The 22,301-nt window shown below is 42.4% G+C and overlaps 2 long non-coding RNA genes across 2 annotated transcripts in view; one reads left to right on the top strand and one right to left on the bottom strand.

Annotated features, from left to right (window-relative positions):
* Positions 1-22,301, top strand: part of LOC142070799 (uncharacterized) — a 50,903-nt gene that overhangs the window by 5,579 nt on the left and 23,023 nt on the right. The window lies entirely within an intron of this gene.
* LOC125630971 (uncharacterized) lies at positions 8,211-20,394 on the bottom strand. The gene is made up of 3 exons (XR_007354842.2): positions 20,162-20,394; positions 8,829-8,979; positions 8,211-8,330 (listed from the first exon to the last, which is right to left on the bottom strand). It is a non-coding gene; the product is annotated as an uncharacterized LOC125630971 (long non-coding RNA).

Here is a 22,301-nt window from a genome sequence, read left to right as displayed (position 1 = left end):
CTTCACATTATTTGTCCACATTTAACTTTCTACTTTATGTTCCATGTTGCAGAAGTTCTTGTACAAAGATACCTCCCTGCAAGTAGTGAAGTCCGTAATCTCAAACTGAGCCCTCAGTTTCTGACATGACTACTGGCTCTTTCCCTAGCATGCTTTTGATAGCCCCATTCTTAGTGAATCTGTTTTATCAGCAGAGCTGATTTGTTGGGAGACTTAAATTACCCAATTCAGAAAGTGCTTTGAGTGCCTCAGATTGAAGGAGCTAGAGAAATTAAAATCATCATTTTTTAGGCTGGCAAACCTCTGGTGAGCCGAATGTCAGCGCACTGTACTTTAACACACATGCCAGACATCCATTTTCATTTCGGCTGTTGGATTCAATCTTAGAATCAGGAGTTATAATAAAAATGCTAGAAAAATGCTGCTAAACTATAATGATGCTATCGGATGTCATTATAATGTTATGAGTTGGACTGAGTTTAAAATCTGATTCAAACTGATGTGTGATGACACCCAGCACCTAAGATAGTTGTCAGGAACACATAAGGGGGCACACCTAAAACAAGGCTTACAGAGTCTGCTCAGAAACTAGTACCATGGGCGTAGGGAGTTTCCACTGGGTATTGTGACTGGGGGAGAGGGAAGGGGGGGCAGACAGCCTGAAGGAGCTACTAGAAGCTCGGTGTCTGATCCTGGATGCATGGAGAGGTTTTTGGATTAGGTGTGCAGACTGAAAAAAATGTTCTCGGTGCTGTGAGCCAAATAAACTGTTTCCCACTATTGGATTCCTTCTGCATTCAGAGACACAGGACTTTGTACATTCTTTGTATATAAACAAAACTGCATCGTATACCTTACTGTCACCAATTTCTACCCCCAACTGGAACATCTCCTGGGCTCCAAACTTTGACTAGCTGCTCAGGTCACAAAGGGGCAATAATAAACAGTACACTGTATGTGTAAGTGATTTGTGAGTCAGAAATGCCAGTGAGCATTTCCATTTATCCACAACTCATCATGTTGAAATGGCAATAATCCAGTGGGGAAGTTAAATCACTAGGTAGCAGAGTTCATAAATACAGTATAGGAAAAAAATCCATGATGGCTCAGGATAAAAAACTACATATAGTTTCTGTATATTCATGACGTTCTGTTCTTGTGCCACGTATTTACCAACTGCTTTATTTATGTCATCATTATTAATGAACTGTCTTGGTTTATTTTTAAATATTAACTTTCTTTATTTAATGTTTCAGAATGAAATAATCACTAGTATATGAAAAGGATATAATTCCATCTTAATTTTTCTGGTTATAACTTCTTGAGCTTGACCAGCCCAATTTTGTACTGTTCAGGCAAGGTGGGATGCCTTTCTGGAAGATATGCTTTAGTCAAACACACAAAATATTGGTCTGAATACAGAGGTAGCTGGATGAAATTCTATGGCCTGTGTGATACAGGAGTTCAGACTAGATAATCTAATGATCCTTTCTGGCCTTAAAATCTATGAATTCCCACTGAAGTCAATGGGATTGTACAGCTGTTAATTCAGGCCAAATTCGGCCCCAAATTATTTGTTGTCTTTTGGTATTTCCTCCGCCCCCTCCCCACAACTGGCTGAAGTAATCCTCCGGTGCCATAAAAGGGGAAGATCTTGGGATGCAGGGGGATGAGGAAAGAGAATCTTAAGTAACTCAGAAGGGGAGGTGGAGGTGTGAGCAAGTTTAGCCCTGGCCACCTAGGTATTTTTGATGATTGCCCAAGTAGAAAGGCCTGCATTACTTCTTCTTTAAATAATAGATTCTAATATCTATGTGAGCTGTTGGTAAACTAATATCTGCTGCACTTGCCTACACAGTCATTACATTACTTCTGTAGAACGCCTAGTGAGCCCTTCAGTGTGTAATTATCTGTACAAACAATTAATTATACTATAAATTCTAGACTAGATTTATTTGCTCAGCTGATCATTTTTTTTCATTGTAATATACTGATTGGGTTTTATAGGTCCTATATGTCAACACTTATGTTGACAGGACCATTCAAATGATAAGAAATGCACAAGTCCTGGACAATAATGGTTGCAAGTCAGACAGGACCTACTAATTGCTTCATTCAAGATGTGATACTATCTGTATTGATAGGAGGGAGATTAATCTATGTTAATGGATCTATCCCACTGAAAACAATGGATATGATTCTGGGGGGGAAATAGGTATGAATCTACAGCCCGAGTCCAGCAAGCTGGTCAGGCCTCTCAATAGCTGAACTACCATACATATCCTGTGCTGGAAAGTCACTGAAGATGAGCTAGAAACTTGTGTATTAAGGTACTCCTTAGTTTTTTCTCTTAATGTAAACATGAGATACTCAAGGAAATCATCTGCCAAATAAACTGGGACCAAAAGGACAGCACTGTAGAGAAGATGTGATCCTTCCAGTTATGTAGAATTCCTACTCCAAAAACAAAAGCTGTTTACCATGGGTTCTGCTGAATTTGAAACCAAACAAGGCAAATGATGTAGATGCAGGAAGTAAACTGGATGTATGCTGTATCTCAGAGTTGTGGACTGCCACGACTGAAGGATTAATGTGCACTTCTAAAACATGTGGCAGAGGGAGCTTGAGTCATTGTTGCATTTGGGAGAACAAGGGAGACAATTATCTCTGACTCACATATATATTTGAAGGTCAAAGAGAAGAAATACTGGTTATTCATTGATTTCAAAAGGGATGAAATCACATATATTATGGCATACCTGTAAATGACTGATTATGTGAATGTTAACGCTTATGAAAGAAGGCAAGTCACTCATATTTGATGTTAATTCTCTTTCTTGTGGTGAAACAAGTAATCAAATGTGAATGATGGAGGTCACCTATTTAAAATATTTTACCAGAAAATTATAAATGAGTTACTACAATTTAATATAGTTATTGAGTCACTGAGAATCAATGTCCTCGTGTATCAATATGACATCATGGAAGAATGAAGTGATAGTGTCTTCTATCCTCTTCCTCCTAACTGCTGAGAGACATTTTTCCTTTAAGATCGGAAGGAGGCTCTATTCTTCTCTGAGGCTGGGGAAATATGACACATCTAACAAAGTGTATTGTTCATCATTCCCCGTGCCATATCTGTCTGGCTCCCATCGCCATTGTTCTGAACATCTCATATCCATAGGCGCTGACTCCATGGATGCTCAGGGACTGGAGCACCCATGGGGAAAAATTAGTGGGTGCTCTGCACCCACCGGCAGCCAAGCTCCCCGTCCCATGCCACCTCATCTCCTCCACCTCCTCCCCTGAGCATGCCGCATCCCCGCTCCTCCGCCTACCTCCCAACACTTGCCACCACCAAACAGCTGCAGCAAGCTCAGGGAGGGAGGGGGGAGGAGCAGGAATGTGGTGTGCTCGGGGAGGAGGCGGGGCAGAGGTGGGGCTGGGGCGGGGATTTGGGGAAGGAGTCGGAATAGGGGCAGGGAGGGGGCGGAGTTGCGATGGGGACTTTGGGGAAGGGGTTGGAATGGGGTGGGAGAGGGTGGAGTCGGGGCAGGGCCGGGGGCAGAGCAGGGTTGAGCACCCACCAGCGCCAGTAGAAGTCGGCACCTATGCTCATACCCCTGGGAGGAGGGAAAATGTTAATATCCTCATTTTACAGATGGGGAATTAAGTAACAGAGATGGTGCCTCGTCCAAGTTTACACAGGATTCTGTGGCCGAGCCAGGAACACAACCCAGGTCTCCTCAAATCTAATGTAGTATCTTAGCCATAAGGCCATCTTTCCTCTCTGTGTCTTAAGTTGTACAGGAAGTGATCCTATAGTTGCCATTCTGTTTTCTCTGTCTGATACCATTGTAGCACTCTGTCCAGCTACAATGACAAGCTCATGAGATGTTCAGACCCTGTGCAAAGTAAGATGGCAATTGTAAATGTCATTGGATCTTTTTGTTTATTTCCACTTACATTTTTAAGAAAGTACCAACTAGAGTTGGAACAATTCAATTTGATTAATATCATGTACTACTGAATGTATTGTTGTAAGTCTTTTTATAAGTGAAGTGTATTGTCCTCCCAATTTTCCCCCATATGGTGGTTTTTGGAAGTACTGTACCTAACAGCAGTCCTTTACAGAAATATCAAAGAGAAGACCAAAGCCAATTGGCTGACAATGTGACCTCGCTACCAGAAATACTGTTTTTGAGACATGACACTTCCAAATGTAACATGAAAAGGTCTCATATCCCCACATACCCGTAAAAAAGTCAGATTTAAGGCTGAATTTAAACCTGTTGCAGGATAGAGCACCCATTGCGTATTTCAAATCTGTACTGTAATGTGCACTTTTCACCAGTTCTCCGACAAGCATAACAAAATAGACAAATTTCAGAGTAACAGCCGTGTTAATCTGTATTCGCAAAAAGAAAAGGAGTACTTGTGGCACCTTAGAGACTAACCAATTTATTTGAGCATGAGCTTTCGTGAGCTACAGCTCACTTGATCGGATGCACACCGTGGAAACTGCAGCAGACTTTATATACACACAGAGAATATGAAACAATACCTCCTCCCACCCCACTGTCCTGCTGGTAATAGCTTATCTAAAGTGATCATCAAGTTGGGCCATTTCCAGCACAAATCCAGGTTTTCTCACCCTCCACCCCCCCATTGTGCTGGAAATGGCCCAACTTGATGATCACTTTAGATAAGCTATTACCAGCAGGACAGTGGGGTGGGAGGAGGTATTGTTTCATATTCTCTGTGTGTATATAAAGTCTGCTGCAGTTTCCACGGTATGCATCCGATGAAGTGAGCTGTAGCTCACGAAAGCTCATGCTCAAATAAATTGGTTAGTCTCTAAAATAGACAAAGTTTATCTGGGACATAGTAAACCATTATTTGGCCTTATCTATATGGGAAAGTTGCATCAGTATTACTGAAGGTGTGAATTTAAACTGATATGAGTTAAACCAACACAATCCCTTATGCAGATACTTTGAGTGGCTTTTTTTTTTTTTTTTTTGGTTTAGTTTAAGTCAATTGAGAACAAGTTTAAGTTAAACAGAAATAAGCGACTCTTAAAACAGAAATAAGTGTCCACACAGGCATTCACACCAGTTTGACTATATTGGTATAAAAATTAATTTAAGTTAAACTAGTGAAACTTTTACATACGACACAGAACATAATATAGAATAAACAATATACGATTTCAATATAACTATTCATAAAATGTCTTGATGGTCCAAGTCTAAATGCCACTGGGTAGGCATCTATATTTGAGAAATCATCACTTTAGTGTCACTAACTGGCACCATTGATGGCAGTATCAGCAGAGAACTCTGTGATTGCATGGGCATGGAGACTGAGCCATGGTCAGGGTTGGTCTCTTCAGATCAAAACTGGGACTAATTGATGTGTTAGTGTGGTAAAAATTGAACAACTGCTGTCTTGTTCTGTGCATAAACTCAGGAACAGCCTTTCACTGTTTTGACAGGCTCTGCCCACCAACCCAAGGTTCAAATAGACTTGCACCTTTTAAGAACACTGAATTCACCCACATCTTTAGCTGAAATATATTCAAGTCTCCTCAAAATAAAATGCCTCGGTCCTGCATTCGATAGGGGAAAGAAATACAGTGTGTCTCAGAAGTCAGTGTAAATCAATTCATAGCTCTGTTTTATAAACCTGACGGTGCTTAGATATAATGAAGTAGCTAGAGCGTACTAGTTGAAAATATTCCTTTTCATGCAGCTATTTTTGTAAATCCTAGTGCCAGCTATGCTGCATGCGGAATTCTGAGTGTGGCATTGCCAGTCTCCATGAAATTACTGTGAGGGAAACAAAAACATTTTATATGTTTTGCCGTCGCACTTTTTTTTTTCTTCTCCACCTTATAAGTTTGGCATTAGCAAGGTGCTACAAAAATTATGCTCAGATTGACAATATGCCTTGCCATGTGTTAAGACTTTTCTTGGCAAATTGCAGACATTTCAATTTTTGTCATAACTGCCACAAACATGACAGATTTTTTCCTTCATCAGTAGCAAAGATCACTCTCGTTACATTCTGAAGTGGAGCGAAGATGAGCTAAGGCTTCAACTATGCTAACAGGGTATACTAATAAAAAGAAAAGGAGCTCTTTGTGATAAAATATCTTGCCTTAGGTGTATTTACTGTCCATTCTGTCTGCAATGTGTCAAGAATAATTTCCAGTCAGTTTTTATTTGAAAATGATCCCAAAACCTAAAAGGAAAGGATGAATGGGAAATTAACTCAAAGAATTGTACTGTGCACCAACGGGATCCATTCATTTGCCATGGCAAAGACTGTCAGACAAACTAATCTAGTGCTGGTTGAATTTTGTTCATTGATAAAGTTTTATCATAGATAAGTGGGATTTTGTCAAAAATGAATTATTTTATGAAAAAATATTTGACAATTAAAAAAATCTCAAAATGAAAAATTTGGGGTGAAATCAATTGTTAAACAAAAAGTATGAAAGTAGTGAAGAAATTTGTAGTCTCTGTCAGCTTGTAACTTTTATCTTTTTTGCACTTAAAGGGATTTTTTTTAAAAAAAAAAAAGACAGAATACGGGGGGAAACCCCTTCTTTTCTCTCACTTTTTCCCGACTTGAAAAATGTGGAAAAAAGTAAAATAAATAATTTTTTTAAAAGTGAATGAAAATGCAGGGAGGAGAGAGTCAACACTTTCAAATGGTCACTTCCCCACTTCCCCCCCAACCCCCACCCCAGGAAAAATAAAAAGTAATTTATAAAAAATGTGACAGAAAATGTTAATTATATAACATTTTCTGTTAATGGATTTATAATTAATATTTATTATTTCTGTAGTGTAATAGAGGAGCATGGTATTTTGCAGACAACTTTTTAAAACGAGGGGTCCCTGGCACAAAGATGTGATTTCCTGATCTGGTCACCCTTACTCGTGAAAATGCTCTTTATGCAGACAAATGGCTCCAAAGAAATCAATAGACTTACATGAATATAGATTACTCACATTGTAACCCAGAATTTGACATTCCTTCGTGTAACCCCAGACTGTGACAATACTGCAGTCAGCCATCTTGTATGTTCATTCACTGCTAGCTGCCAAACACCACATAGCTAGGAACAATCTTAGCCCTGAGAGGCAAGGCCGCGCAGCTGCATGTTTTGCAGTTCTGCTAATCAGAATGGGAGGATGCAACAGGGAGTTAATGTATCGTGAAAATAGAAGGAATGTTTGGACAGCCGACCTTGGTTTTAAGTGCCTCTGACACCTTTGATATGTACGTTTTATTGTTGTTCCAATGAGTTCTAAATTGCAGATGTTTGATTTTTGGTTGAGGATTTTTCCTTTCTTGATGATCATGTTGTGTGAATTAATGGTCTTGGAGCAAAATCCTGCTCTGTGGTGTATTGGGGCAATAAGGAATGAAGAGAACACAAGGAGCCTCTTTGTTCCTCTCCCAAACAAATTTGCACTGCAGTAGGGCAGTATTGAGGAAGAGAGGCGATACTCAGTTCAACTATCACATCCACTGTCAAATTATGGCCCTAAGGAGCTGAGGCTTGGTCTCTACTAAACTGTAGGGGGCGTACTCTAATTTTTGAAGGTTCAGTAAGGAGTGATCAAGAACCTGTCCCTTCCCTGTCGCCCAGGGCATCTTGTCCTCCTCTGAGTTTTCAATTAAGAAAGAGAAAAATTCAGAGGCAGCCCTTTTCCATTTTAATTTGCATTCTGTTGTTATATTGGAGACAAATATCAAAGCTACTGCAATGCTATTATACCAAAGGATCTATGAATGTTATGTGGAGTGCATCTAAGTTTCCTGACATCTGATGTTAGTTTCATGTCAAAACGCTCTAATGGGGCTGCTGTGAAAAATTATAACAAACCTGCCCAACTGTAATCTTTCTGTGTCACTGTTGATAATTCTTCAGCAATATAGTTCCTCACCTACTGCATGAGTTATGTCTGCCAAGTTTTTGGCCATTCACAGTATTTTCAGATACGCATGGATGATATTTTAATTACTAGCCATGGAATAAAATAATGAAGATTTGGCAGCTAACCAGAATCAAGGCTGTTCCTGGCACTTGACATGCACATGATGCACCAATAACCCTCTAACCCTTTATGTTGCAAATAGCTGCTATAAAACAAATGTGTAGTAGTGAGTAAAATATAAAACAGTACCTGTCTAATGGATGGGCTTCAATGAACTATCCGGCAAAAAAGGAAAATAGAATTTTGGCTTCAGGTCTTCCACCATCTGGGCCTGGTAATTTACTAGGTTCTTCCTTTCAGTTTTAATGAACTGAACTGAAATCACAAAAACAACAAGGAGTCCGGTGGCACCTTAAAGACTAACAGATTTATTTGAGCATAAGCTTTGGTGGGTAAAAACCCCACTTCTTCAGATGCATGGAGTGAAAATTACAGATGCAGACATAAATATACTGACACATGAAGAGAAGGGAGTTATCTCACAAGTGGAGAACCAGTGTTGACAGGGCTAATTTGATCAGGGTGGATGTAATCCTATCCCCTGATACTTGAAATCACAAAGTTATCAGGCTCTGCATTGTACAATCAAGAAAATGGGTTTGGTTTTGTTGTAAAAAATATCAGGGCAATTGCTAAATTGATGTTTGTGTCAGGGAGGCCTGTTGCATTTGTGATGTGATTTTAAAAAATGAAAAATATGTGTGGATACGAGGGATGGTTCCAAGGCATACATTTAAGATCTACATCTGAACTATCCTGTGCAAGCCTATTCCTGATAGATACGATAAGTAGAGCATTGATTAGCGGACTCACCTCATTGCGTGAATGTCAGTCGTCCCTTGGGAAAGGGTGGTCCTAGCAATGACTGGTAGGTCCAGCATTGATGTAACTTTGTGTAACACACATGACATGAAGAAAAGTTTGACCGTCATTATCCTCATAACTGAGACTCTTCACCCACACACTTTAGAAAGAATAAAAGAGCCAGTCAAGACACAGGAAGAGAATTGATAGAAGACTGGGAGGTGGGGTGGAAGAATTGCATTGTAATCGAGCTAGCTTGTGCGTTTCAATTTCAAATTACTGTACATTAATAGAAAACTCCCCTGGAGTTGTTATAATAGAATCCTACTGCTGCTGTTTATAGTATGAACTGATAGTAGGTAGTTACTGATGTTTGTGGCAAACAAAAGGGTAGTAAGGATAGATGCCTCTTGTTTGTGTGACCTTGAATAATCAATTAGTAAATTATCATTTAGTAAATCAGTATGTAATAGGATGGATCATGACATCCCAGCCAGTACCGGATTTACCATGGCGCTGGGCCCATGGTCCAAAGGGGCCCCGGCCCAGCCTGTTCTTCTCTGTCCCCCGTCCACCGCTCTCTCCTGTGGGGGCAGCGGGCAAAAGCTTGGTCCTGCCGGTTCCCTCAGCAGGGCAGGCTCCACCGGCAGCCAAGCTCCCCACAGCATGCCACATTCCTGCCCCTCTCCCTGCTGCCGAACAGCTGTTTGCTGGCGCCAGAGAGGGGGAGGAGCGGAGCCGCAGCGTGCTCGCCGCTCGGGGGAGGAGGAGGAGAAGAGGCGGAGGTGGGGCCTTGGGGAAAGGGGTGGAATCAGGGCATACTCCATCCTGCCGTGAGCCACACCCCCAGCCCTCTGCCCTGACCCCTGCACCCCCCCAGTCCCCATGACCTGACTCTTGCACCCCCCTCACACACCCCCAGCCTCCGTCCTGACTCCTGCACCCCCCCACATACCCAGCCCCTCCACATCCCATGTCCTGACTCTTGCACCCCCCACACATTCCCACCCCCACCCTGAGCACCAAAGGGAGCTCCCTGCACCTGCCCCCACATTCCTACCTGCACCCCTCGCACCAAATGGGAGCTGTCTCAAGTAAGCGCTCCACACCCCAACCTCCTGCCCCAACCCCGAGCCCCCTCCCTCACCCTAGCTCCTGGCCAGACCCTGCATCCCACCCCCAGCCTGCTCCTACACCCAAACTCCCTCCCACATCCTGCACCCCAGCCCTGTGCTCAGTGCACCCCCACCCCTCAGTTCAGTGCAGAGAAAGATGATGAGAATGGGCTAGAACCAGGGAGAAGGTAGGTACCTGCTCTATGTGGGCAGGGGTGGGGAGGGGATCCTGTTTACCCTCTCCCCAGCCCTGCTGTGCTTGCAGTTTACTCCCAGTCCCTCCCTTGCTCCAGGGACCAACCCTAGGTCCCGCCCCGATATGCTTTTGCCCCCGGCCCCTGCCTTGCTCCAGTCAGCAGGGACTAATCCTCCCCCCATGCCCCACTGTGCTCCTGCCCCTGGCCCTTGCCTCGCTCCAGCTGGGGACCAAGTCTTCCCCCCTGCACCATGGCCTGCTGTCAGGGTGGATAAAAATCAATGACTAAAAAAAAAATTAAAAATTGGATTTTTTTTATTTAAATCAGATTTTTGAGGAAAAAACCTCTCTAAAGATAGTTTTAATTAAGATACATTATGTCTCATCATGGAATAAGGATTATAAATTCTAATTCTATAGTAAGACAATATATTCATGTAATGTTTAAGAAAAGTTTTGTAAATGAGTTCTAATAGTTCATGGATTAGGGACCCAATCTTAATGGGGTTCCACAGGCTTCTGCATAGATTATTTAGGTTAATCTTTCTATCTACCCAATGGGACTCGGTGCTCAGTCTAGAACAGGGGTGGGCAAACTTTTTGGCCTGCGAGCCACATCGGGGTGCGAAACTGTATGGAGGGCTGGGTAGGGAAGGCTGTACCTCCCAAAACAGCCTGGCCCCTGCCCCCAACCCCTCCCACTTCCCGCCCCCTGACTGCCCCCCCTCAGAACCCTTGATCCATCCAACCTACCCTGCTCCTTGTCCCCTGACCGCCCCCTCCAGGGACTCCCACCCCTAACGCCCCCGGGACCCCACCCCCTATCTAACCCCCCCCGTTCTCGCCCCCCAGAACCTCTGCCCCATCCAACCACCCCTGTTCCCTGTCCCGACTTCCCCCCCCCCGAACCTCCGCCCCATCCAACTGATCCCTGCTCCCTTTCCCCTGACTGACCCCCAGGACTGGCTCCCTTACCATGCAGCTCAGAGCAGCATGTCTGGCCACTGCGCCACCCAGCCAGAGCCACACACGCTGTTGCACTGCCCTGTAGAAGGGCACAACCCTGCCACCCAGAGCACTGCCCGTGTTGCAGCTTGGCTGCAGGGAAGGGGGAGCAGCGGGGGAGGGGCCGGAGGCTAGCCTCCCAGGCCGGGAGCTCAGGGGCCGGGCAGGATGGTCCTATGGGCCGGATGTGACCTGTGGACCGTAGTTTGCCCACCTCTGGTCTAGAAGATACCATCAGAGATGCCTGTTAACAGAAAACATGTTTTTAAATAAATAATATATAGAGGTGAAAAATAACAGACCTCAACTCTATTGTCCCTCTGCAAATTTGTGTACACAGAGTCAATCCCTCACCTCTCTTTAAAAGTGAAAAGTTTCAAAAAGTTCAATGAATAGAACACTGTTGGGGGCGAAATAGATCTGGACAAGGAGAAGAAGTCTGGAGATAAATGTGAGAAGCGAGGGACATATGCTTTTTTGTTAAAATATTATGTTTGCTGTTGAAGAAAAAAATCCAGAATACTTAACATAGTTGTTTTAGTTAAATAAAACAATTTAAATGTCTGTCTGGTGATGTTCTCTTCCTAATACAGCATGGCAAGAAAATCCTCCAAATATTAATGATTAACCTGTTGAATTGGAGATAGTTCACCTCCCAATGACTTCATAAATATCTGCTTCAATTATCTTTGGTAAATGAAATAACCAAACAATCATTCATTTTCTGATATAGCTGTAAAACTCATCGGAAAAGTTTTCAAAATAAATCACTGTTTAAAAATGTATAGTGTGTACCTTCCAAAAATGAAACCTACATCTGTCTCTGAGTTGTGAAGAATATGTATTAAGGTTATAACAACCAACAAGAATGCACTTTTATGTAGAAAACCATGATTAAATCGAGTCCTCCTGACTAGTGATTTAAATAATGATTTAAATCGGATCCACTCTGCCTGCTGTGCTCTTGCCCCTGGCCCCTTCATTCTCCACAAATATGTTTGGTGCTGGGCCCACAGAAAGTTAATCCGGCCCTGATCCCAGCTACTCATAGACTGAAGAAGTTGTTTCTATGAGTTGTTGCTATTTTGGGAATCCAGCTAGCTGCAGAAGAGTCTAAACTGGAGAAATGGTCTGAAGTAAACAGGATAAAATTCAATAAGGACAAATGCAAAGTAGTTCACTTAGGATGGACCAATCAGTTGCACACATACAAAATGGGACATGATTCCTAGGAAGGAGAACTGCAAAAAGGGGTCTGGTAGTCATAGTTTTATCACAAGCTAAATGTGAGTCAACAGAGAACACTGTTGCAAAAAAAAAAAAAAGCAAACATCATTCCGGGATCTATTAGGAGGAGTGTTGTGAGCAAGATATGAGAAGTAATTCTTCTGCTCTACTCTGCGCTACTCTGATTAGGCCTCAACTGGATAGAGTATTGTGTCCAGTTCTGGGTGCCACATTTCAGGAAAGATGTGGACAAATTGGAGAAAGTCCAGAGAAGAGCAACAAAAATGATTAAAGGTCTAGAAATCAGAAATCAAGTCCTGGCACAAATTAAGCACTGCTTCTAGCCCTATGATTCTATGAAAAGAAGAAACCTGATACTGCAAAGTGTCTTGATAACTGCACAGCAGGGTGAAGTGGTTTTGGCTAGATTTTCCTAGTGTTTCCCTCATCCCACTAACAACATGTCTTTCTTGGTTGGTCTGACCTAGTTGTATTTCATCTAGGCACTGAGCTTACTCAAGTACTGGGACTGCATTTGATGTGACAAATAGGTAGAGTTGAGTGTTGTCTGCACACTTTTAACACTTGATCTGTGCCAGAGTGTATGTTGAATAAGATAGGAGAAAGAATCCTTTGTGGTCTTCTATAAGTGAGGACTGTAGAGGAGGAGAGGAAAATTAGAAACAGGGCAGTAAATTGGTGACATCAGTTACACTGAGCAACAGCTACTGCTCTCGATTATTGCATGCTCTAGAGTGGGTGAAAATTTGCCATTCTTAACTGAAGTTTTTGTTAGCACAGGGTGAAGAAGCTCATAACATCTATCCCTCTGCAGACAAGATAGGCATGGATGTGAGTCATATGTGGACGTTTCACTATCATTCAGTGTTTCCTGTAGAATTAAAGGGCTGCAATCCTGAGAATGAGGCAATTGATGTGTATCCCAAGAGACAATCCTGAGTATGGGAGATGTTGTCTATAAAGGAGGCTAACAATTCCTCCCAGGAAATAGTGCTGAGGGTGCAGTTCTGGGGTCTGAGTTGAGGCATTCTGGTTTTACAAACCAATTCACAGTCTGGAAATGTTTTGGGGAGCATGACTTCATAGCCGCTGAGACAGTGGAGAAAGATCTCGTGGCTGTGGTGTAGGCTTGTAGGATTCCTTGTACTATAGCCTGTCTGAGTCTGCTTGAATTTTTAATCAGATGCGTATGGAATCATAGAATAATAGGGTTAGCAGGACTTGCAAGGGTCATCTAGTCTAACCCCTTGGATTTGTTGTGTCTAAACCATCCAAGACAGATGGTTATCCAGCCTCCTTTTGAAAACCTCCAGTGAAGAAGGAGTTTCAGACTCCTTTCTTTATTATTCTTCTGTCATAGATTATCTGAGAACCATGTAATACAAAGGGGCAGTGTGGAAGAGGAGGCATGTTGGTATCAGTGTGGTGATAGATACCATGGGTTTTCCATTAGCACGTATTGGACTACCCTAGGATAGATGATCCATGTTGGACCCTCTTATCACTGACTTCAGTCTGCAGACAGGGACGGTTCATGTGCCTTCTGTAACTGAAGATCAGGTCTATCATGTGCCTTACTGTGTTGTGCTAGGGAGCAGCCTGAGGGGCACAAGCGGAGCTCACTCAGGGCCTGCAGTGTCTCCTGAATATGGTAATGCAGGCCAGATCAGAGATCAGGTCACAGATAATGAAGGGCTTATTGACAATGACCTATGAGAAGATAGAGTTGTGGATGGTGAGTCCATGTTAGGGCAACCTTTGATGGTCCTCCAGAAGCCTGGGAGGTGGCAGGTGTTTAACTCTCTCTGCCACTGTGTTGGGATAGAGCAGTGAAAAGGGGCAAAGTTGATGTAGCTGTCGTGCTGTATAGTAGGTGGATGGTGGTTTTTTGTTTGTTTTTGGGGATGAATGAGTGTGGGAGGGAGGAGAATGAAACAGATGGGTGGAGAGGTTGATGCTTTCCTTTAGGTGCCTGTGTGGTGTTGGGGTGTGTCCCTGGATAGGCCCTGAATGGGTTAATGTGGGCCTGAGAGGCTTATTATGTTATCTGGCTGCACCTGGAGGGACAGCCAGGCTTAACTGATCGTGAAGCCCAGCTGGGCAAGAGCAGGCTGTTTAGTTTAAAGAGAGGAAGTTTGTAGTAGGAGGGAGCTGGGCCTGAAGGTGGTGAGGTTAGGTCTGGTGAGGGGTGCTGGGCTGAGATGGAAGGTTTTCTCACCTCTGGAAAATCAAGAGCTTAGTAGCGAGGGAGAATGTGTACAAAGTAGAAAAAGAGTAGAAGTAAGACTCAGATTATGATGATGACATAGGCAAAAATGCAAACCTGAGCAAAGAAATAAACCAAAATGTTAAAATTGTAAGATCACTAGCAAAGGAAATAAGAATAGGTGATGTTAACCCTGTGAAAGTAGCTGACTGGATTGAAAAAAGCATAGGGGACATAGTAAGAGCCTGAAGGTTGCAAGATGGGGATCTTTTAGTTGAATGTAAAAACAAAGAGCAGGCTGATAAACTACTGAAAACTAAAACTTTAGAGAAAGTTAAAATAAGTTGCCAGCTATCAAAGTACTTCCCCAAAAGGAAGGGGGTATTATATGTGGTACCACTGGAGTTGACCAATGATGAGATAACAAAAGTAAGGGAATAAATAGTCTTTAAAAAAAAAAAAGAGGTGAAAATAAGCCATCAACAGCTGTACTGATTGCATTTAAGGGAGGGTCTTTACCTGAGAAAGTAATATTTGGATATCGGATATTTAGAACCAAGGCATATATCCTCAGTCTCATAAAGTGTTGTAAGTACTAGTGAAATGGGCATGAAGAAAATGTTTGTAAAGGGAAAATGAGATGCAGTAAATGTGGGGATGAACATTCCTATGATAATTGTATAGAATGGGCAGAGGTCAAGTGTAGTTACTGTGGTGGGAATCACCCTCTGGCACATAAAGGATGTATTGCAGCAAGACAAACTAAAGAGATACAAAAGACAAAAATTGTTAATAACATATCTTATGCAAAATATGCAAGGAGACTCCCAAACATCAGATGGAAAAGGAAGAGAAAATTAGCACAGGAAAAGGGGAACTACAGATACAGCCTCATTCCATAACGAATATGATTAACACTGCAGAAGGAACAGATGATGATATATTAACTGTGAAAAAAGAGGCTTATTGCATTGAAGATAGAAATGATAAATTGCATGTTGTAAACAGGGAGAAATCAGAGAAGAATGAAAATTATAGCAAGGGCAGTGGAAAAATACGTATATGTTATAAATCTGTCAGTGGACTGTATTCATGAAATATTGAATGAGGGTAATGGTGAAATATGACTGGAAGGGGAATCACAATCTTTTATTGGAATGCAAGAACTAAAAGAAAAATATGGGAAATAAGAACTAAACCAGATATCTCACATATCTAAGAAGCATGGTTGGTTGAAAATCTTGTTTTTAAAATTTCAGGGTATATTGTGTTTAGGGAAGACTGAAAACGAGGTAGCGGAAGAAGTGTTTTAACTTTCATAAAGGAAGGATCAAACTACATAGAAATAGCGAATGAAAAATAAGTCTCAGACATAACGTTGTTGAGATCCCAATGCAGAAGAGAAATATTTCTTTAAGGATTTATAATATCTATAACCAATGTGGGAAATTAGAAAGCTTAGAATTACAAGAAATAGTGATGAACTCTAAAAGATCACGTTATATGTGGTGACCTAAACCGCCATAATGAGTTGTGGGGAAGTAGGACAACTGATGTACTGGCGCACGCTGTCATAAACACACAGCTAAGGGTAGCATAAAATCCCGCCTTTACCTGTAAGGGGTTAAGAAGCTCAAATAGCCTGGTTGGCATCTGACCAAAAGAACCAATAAGGGAAGAAGATCCTTTCAAATCTGTGGGGGGAGGTTTTGTTTTGTGCTCTCTTTGTTGCTCTCTCTTGGACAGAGAGGAACCAGGGTGGGAAAAACCATCTCCTAAAACTCTACCTGAAATAAGCATCCAAGATTACAAAAATTGTAAGTAATAGCAAGGAAATGCATTAGCTTATGTTTTGTTTTAGCTTGTGAATTTTCCCTATGCTAAGAGGGAGGTTTATTCCTGTTTTTTTTTTTTTTTTTTTTTTTTGTAACTTTAACGTTTTGCCTAAAGGGGAATCCTCTGCGTTTTAAATCTTATTACTCTGTAAAATTACATTACATCCTAATTTTACAGAGGTGCTTCTTTTACTTTATAATAGAGTTCTGTTTTTAAGAATCTGATTGGTTTTTCGTGTCCTAAAAACCCAAGGGTCTGGTCTGTGCTCACCTTGATTACCTATTTGGTTGGTATATGATTTTCAGTACTCCCCAGGGAAGGGGGTGAAGGAGCTTGGGGGGATATTTTAGGGAAATGGGAACTCCAAGTGGTCCTTTTCCTGAATCTTTGTCTAGCTCACTTGGTGGTGGCAGCAGTACCATCCAAGGACAAGGAAGGATTTGTGCCTTGGAAGTTTTTAACCTAAGCTGGTAGAAATAAGCTTAGGGGTCTTTCATCCAGGTCCCCACATCTGTACCCCAGAGATCAGAGTGCGGAGGGAACCCTGACACATGCCTATAAAAGTTTATAGATGAAAACAATCTAGTGGTTTTAAATGATTTAGATTTAATGCAACAGATGGTAGGTTTTCTTGCTTAGACCTGGGAGTTATAACAGCAGATATTGCAAGCAAATGAAACTGGGAAATACATAAGGAAGAAGGAGTATGGAGTGTGCTCCCCACACTGGCCCTGCAAGAGTTGAATTAGGTCAGGTGGGCCCAATCAGCTAATTAGTCTGAAAATGGGGGCACTTTAGGCTGGAGGCAGCTAATTAAAGAGAAGCTCTCCCATGAGGGACAGGCAGGGTGTCTACAAAAGACAGGAAATTGGAAGCTAGGGAGGGGCTGTAGGAAGGCAGGCTGTAGTCACTCCCTGAGAGAAGGGAGTTGGAAGGCTGGCAAACCCAGAGAAGGGGGAAGCCAAGAAGGCAGGAAAAGGCTCAGGGAGAAAGCAGCACAGTAGGACAATGTAGGCCTTGGCTGCCAACTGGAGGGCCCCTGAGCTGGAACCTGGAGTAGAGGGCAGGCACGGGTTCCCCTACCAGCCACTGGAGATGTGGTACAGGCCAGGCAGAAGACAGTGGACTGCCTGGCTGGCTTGTCTGGGAAAGACTGTTACATCACCCACGGAAGGGGAATACTTAGGGTGACCCAGCTGGAGGGCTTAGTCACAAAGAGGATGCTGCAGCTCCTGGAAGCAAGAGAGAGGCTGCAGAGGAGAAAATGACTGGTGTAACTGCTGGAAGGGGCATCAGCCTGACCAAGCAAATCCCCAGAACTGACAGGAGGTGGCGCCATCCAGCTGTGAGTAGAGCAACCCCATTACAGAGCAATCATTTCTCTATACATATTACTTTTCAAGGACAAGGTAAGACTGAAGGTAATGGAAAATTACCCACCTGGAATTTTAAGAAAGCTAGTGGGGGAAGGGGTGTTACCTGGTATCTGTGAGGAAGATTGGTGCCTAGTCCCTGACCTCCTCACTCTCCACATCAGTTCGTCTCTAATAATTACTTTCCAAGCAAATTAGCAATAGGTTTATGTCATAAAAGTTTAAATTAATCCCCTGGATAAACTTCAAACTGTTGACTGTGGATTCCAATGAAAAAAGACCTAAGCCTGAATCACCTAAGCAGCTGAAGGGGGAGACAGGCCACAGCAGAACCTAGCCCAGCATATTGCAGCACTGCCTGAATCCAGTCGGTCTGTGAGGGATTCTATCTCAAAAGATATTCATGGCCTCTATAAAGATGTATGAAAAATAATCTACAAAAGACTACCATTGAAACCAGTGAAATTAAAGAAGAACTTGCCTTCTTAAAGCTTAGACTAAAACTGGAAGAAAAACAGGAGGACTTAGAAAACAGATTTCAAAGAAGCAACCTTCACCTCTTGGGTATTGCTGAGAGTCTAGAGTGGAAGGATATAAACAGTTTTCTTCAGAACTTGCTCTGTGACACATTTAAATTGGACCCCTAGCTGCCTCTATTAGATATTGAAAGGGCTCATTGAATGCCTTGTACTAGAAGGCAGGAGTCTGACAAGCCCAGACCCATCATCTTCAAGCTGCTGAAGTTCAATGACAAATTAATATTAGTGAATGCTGCCAGAAAAGCTGAAACCCTGATGTACAAAGACCACAACATTTCTTTTTCCTGACTTCTCTGTTACCTGCACACTCTACAGCAGTGCTTCTCAAGCTATCTGATGTGGGGGGGGGGCAGCCATTTTTTTCCAGTGTGCACGCAGACCGGCAGCTGATGGCATGCCGGTCCACGGACCACCACTTTGAGTAGCACTGCTCTACAGCACCCACCTTTACCTAGTTCCTAGGGCACAAGCTGTAACTCGGTTCATTTAAGAACTCACCCTTAGCCAATTCCCAGGGTTCTGTGGGTTTTGTAGCCCATAGGATTACTTTTCTAGCTATTATATCCTACTAATCCAGCCAGCCATATCAAATAATATGTTTCTCTTTCTGAATTAATCCATTTTATTCTTATATTTTATCAGTATTAATTCCTATGAATTTTAGGATGTGTTGAGGCATATGATATGTTTCCTAATAATTATACATAGAATACGTTTTGCTAAAATGCAAGAAGTCTACCGGCCTGTAAAATCCGCTATATAGCTAAAAGTATAATCAGTTAAGAGTAAGTCAGCATAAAAACTGGTAACCTTTGGCACGATAAGAATGGTCCCTGAACTTTGGGGAACCAAAGGGAGGAACTGTACACAACACTGAACAGGTTTATCCGGTATTTACAATCGGTTGGTAACCGCAGGGTATACCACAGCTTGGAATTCTCCAAGAGAGCCTAGGTTGGCAGTTTTTGGAGTGAGCTAATCCTTATTAATATATAGAGAGTAATAATAATCCACTAACCTATAGGATAAGGGTACCCATAAATTTCTTAGGGTACGGAAATAAGATTTGGGTATAGTAGGTTGGGCCTGAAGTACATAGCATCAGGATCCCACAAAATTCCAAAATATCATATGGAAGGTTTTTGTTTGCTTGTTTGTTCCCCTCCCACCATCTCTCTTTGAGCTCTCTTGTAGTCTTTAGCTCCTTTTCTTTATTCGTCTATAGACTATAGAAAATCTTTTTATCCACCTATCGTTCTATCCATCTATCGTTCTATCAGCTCAGCTTGTGCAGTATAGTATAACTACTCAACATTCCTAACTATTGGGGAAGCCAGCACCATCGTGTTATCGGGCATGCCATTAGTAAGGCTGGTCCTTCACCTCCTATTACTGGGTCCTGAAGGAAGAGTGAGAGTATGTTAAGTTAATATACATAATGTTACCCCCAGGAGTTTTGGAATTCTTTTACTGTTTTGCAGTTATAAGTTTCATAGCTTTTATTATTCTTTTGTTAACCTCAATAAAATTTTTATCAATTTGGTATTGTCCTCAGTATAAGTGTTTTTGCCAGGCACCCCGAGAGTCCTCTCCTAATATAGAACTCTCTGAGTTCTCATACCCTGTTGTCTGGATTGGACAAGAACCTATATATCTTCTGGTTGGATGCGATCAGTGTCGAGCCATAACAACTAACCCAACAAATTCAGGTCAACAGTTTGCAGGACCTTCTACCAGTGAAAGAGCCTTACACAGCAATATCTTTAACCTCTGTTTATTAACAATGACCAAGCAGAATACACACACCAAGCATGCTGTGCTCACCAATCCTGATCACGGAGGCGGTCTTTCCCTGTTGGCCAGGCAAGGTCAGTCTCATCTGGGTTCTGGTTGCTGCATGTCACAGTCGTGCATAGGATTCTAGAAGCTCTGATGTTGAGCTATGTCTTGGAGGTGATTAGTTCTTCTTCCAGGTATTTTCTTATTCTTTCTTTCCTTTTCCCAGCTGGTCGTCTTCTTGGACCCCCAGTTTATATAGTGAAACGAGTCCTGCTTAGCTATACCTTAACCAATCATTTTACTAAAATATTACAAAATAATTCTTTGACCAATCCTAATATAGTGCAAAAATAATTCTTTAACCAATAATACCCCACCACCTTAGCTGATTTAAAACTTGCATAATTACTTATGCAACAGACAGAAACAATGAAAGAACCAGACAGAAACCATGCAGATAAGCAATAAAGAGTGGGGACCAAAAAGGCAAAACAATACAGAAGTATAGATTTCACAATCAAAACTCTTGATAAGTGATTCCTTGCCAGAGAGAGTGCTATCAATCAGTTTTCTTTAAACATCTTAAGATCTGTTTCTTTATCTGGTGGTGGTGGGTACTCTTAGGACAGGAACACATTCTTAACAGTCCGATATAACATTGTTTTAATGTAATTTAGATGGACTATGAAGATGTGACTTTCTGCTGCTTCTCTCATGGCTGCTGCTCTCCTAATAATGCTGCAGAACAAGGCCTCAGACTTTACATCTCAGCTGAGCTTAGCAAAAAGAGGGCTGCACTCAATGGCACAAAGCAGGAATCAGCAACCTTTGGCACACAGCCTGTCAGGGAAATCTGCTGGCGAGCCGGGACAGTTTGTTTACCTGCAGCGTCCGCAGATTCAACCCATCGCAGTTCCCACTGGCTGCGGTTCAACGTTCCAGGCCAATGAGGGACTGTGGGAAGCAGCAGCCGGCACGTCCCTCGGCCCACGCCGCTTCCCGCAGCCCTCATTGGCCTGAACGGCAAACCGCGGCCAGTGGGAGCTGCGATTGGCCGAACTTGCGGACTCTGCAGGTAAAAAAACTGTCCCAGCCTGCCAGTGGATTTCCCTGATGGGCCGTGTGCCAGAGGTTGCCAATCCCTGGCATAAAGCAAATCCTGAGGGGGATCAATGTCAGAACAGCATCAAGTAGGCATACACCTTCACTATGGATTTAGCAGGCTCCACAAGATTTTGCATAATCCCCTCTGAAGCGTGGCAGTTACTTCAAAGACTGAGACCAGCTTTGACCAAAAATAGCAGAATGTTACTTTCTATCAAAATAATCCATATCTCAATTTAAAAACATCAGTTTGTTTTTGTATGTATCCTTGTATATAGGGTAATATTCACTTACATGATCTTCCAACACCTAGGAAATAACCAGCTTGGCTGAACTCTTCTGTTGATCTCCTTTGGAACTGAGCAAAAACAACAATTGTATAGCACTGCAATGCACAGATTAACAGTTTAATGCTAAACTGGGGGAGATAACACCACCTAGTGACTGAAGTACTAAGAACACAGGAACATAAGAATGGCCATACTGGGTCAGACCAATGGTCCATCTAGCCCAGTATCCTGTCTTTTAATAGTGGCCATTGCCAGATGCTTCAAAAGGAATGAACAGAACAGGGCAATTACCATCCCCAGTCGTCCAGTTCCAGCTTCTGGAAGTCAGATTTAGGGACATCCAGGGGATGGGGTTGCATCCCTGACTATCTTGGCTAATAGCCATGGATGGACCTATCCTCCATGAATTTATCTAATTCTGTTTTTAATCCACTTATAGTTTTGGCCTTCAACGTCCCCAAGAAACAAGTTCTAAAGGTTGACTATGCATTGTGTGAAGTTCTTCCTTTTGTTTGTTTTAAACTTGCTACCTATTAATTTCATCAGGTGACCACTGGTTCGTGTGTTGTAACACTTCCACATTTACTTTCCTCACAACATTCATAATTTTATAGTCCTCTATCATATTTCCTTTTAGTCCTCCCTTTTCAAAGCTGAAGAGTCCCAGTCTTTTTAATCTCTCCTCATATAGAAGCTGTTCCATACCGTAATCATTTTTGTTGCCCTTCTCTGTACCTTTTCCAGTTCTAATATAGCTTTTTTGAGATGGGGTGATCAGAACTAGGTGCAGT

The sequence above is a fragment of the Caretta caretta genome, chromosome 2 (assembly GCF_965140235.1).
Source record: "Caretta caretta isolate rCarCar2 chromosome 2, rCarCar1.hap1, whole genome shotgun sequence".
NCBI classification, from domain to species: domain Eukaryota; kingdom Metazoa; phylum Chordata; order Testudines; family Cheloniidae; genus Caretta; species Caretta caretta.
Note: the sequence above shows the minus strand (reverse complement) of the source record. Positions and strands in the feature narration are given on the sequence as shown.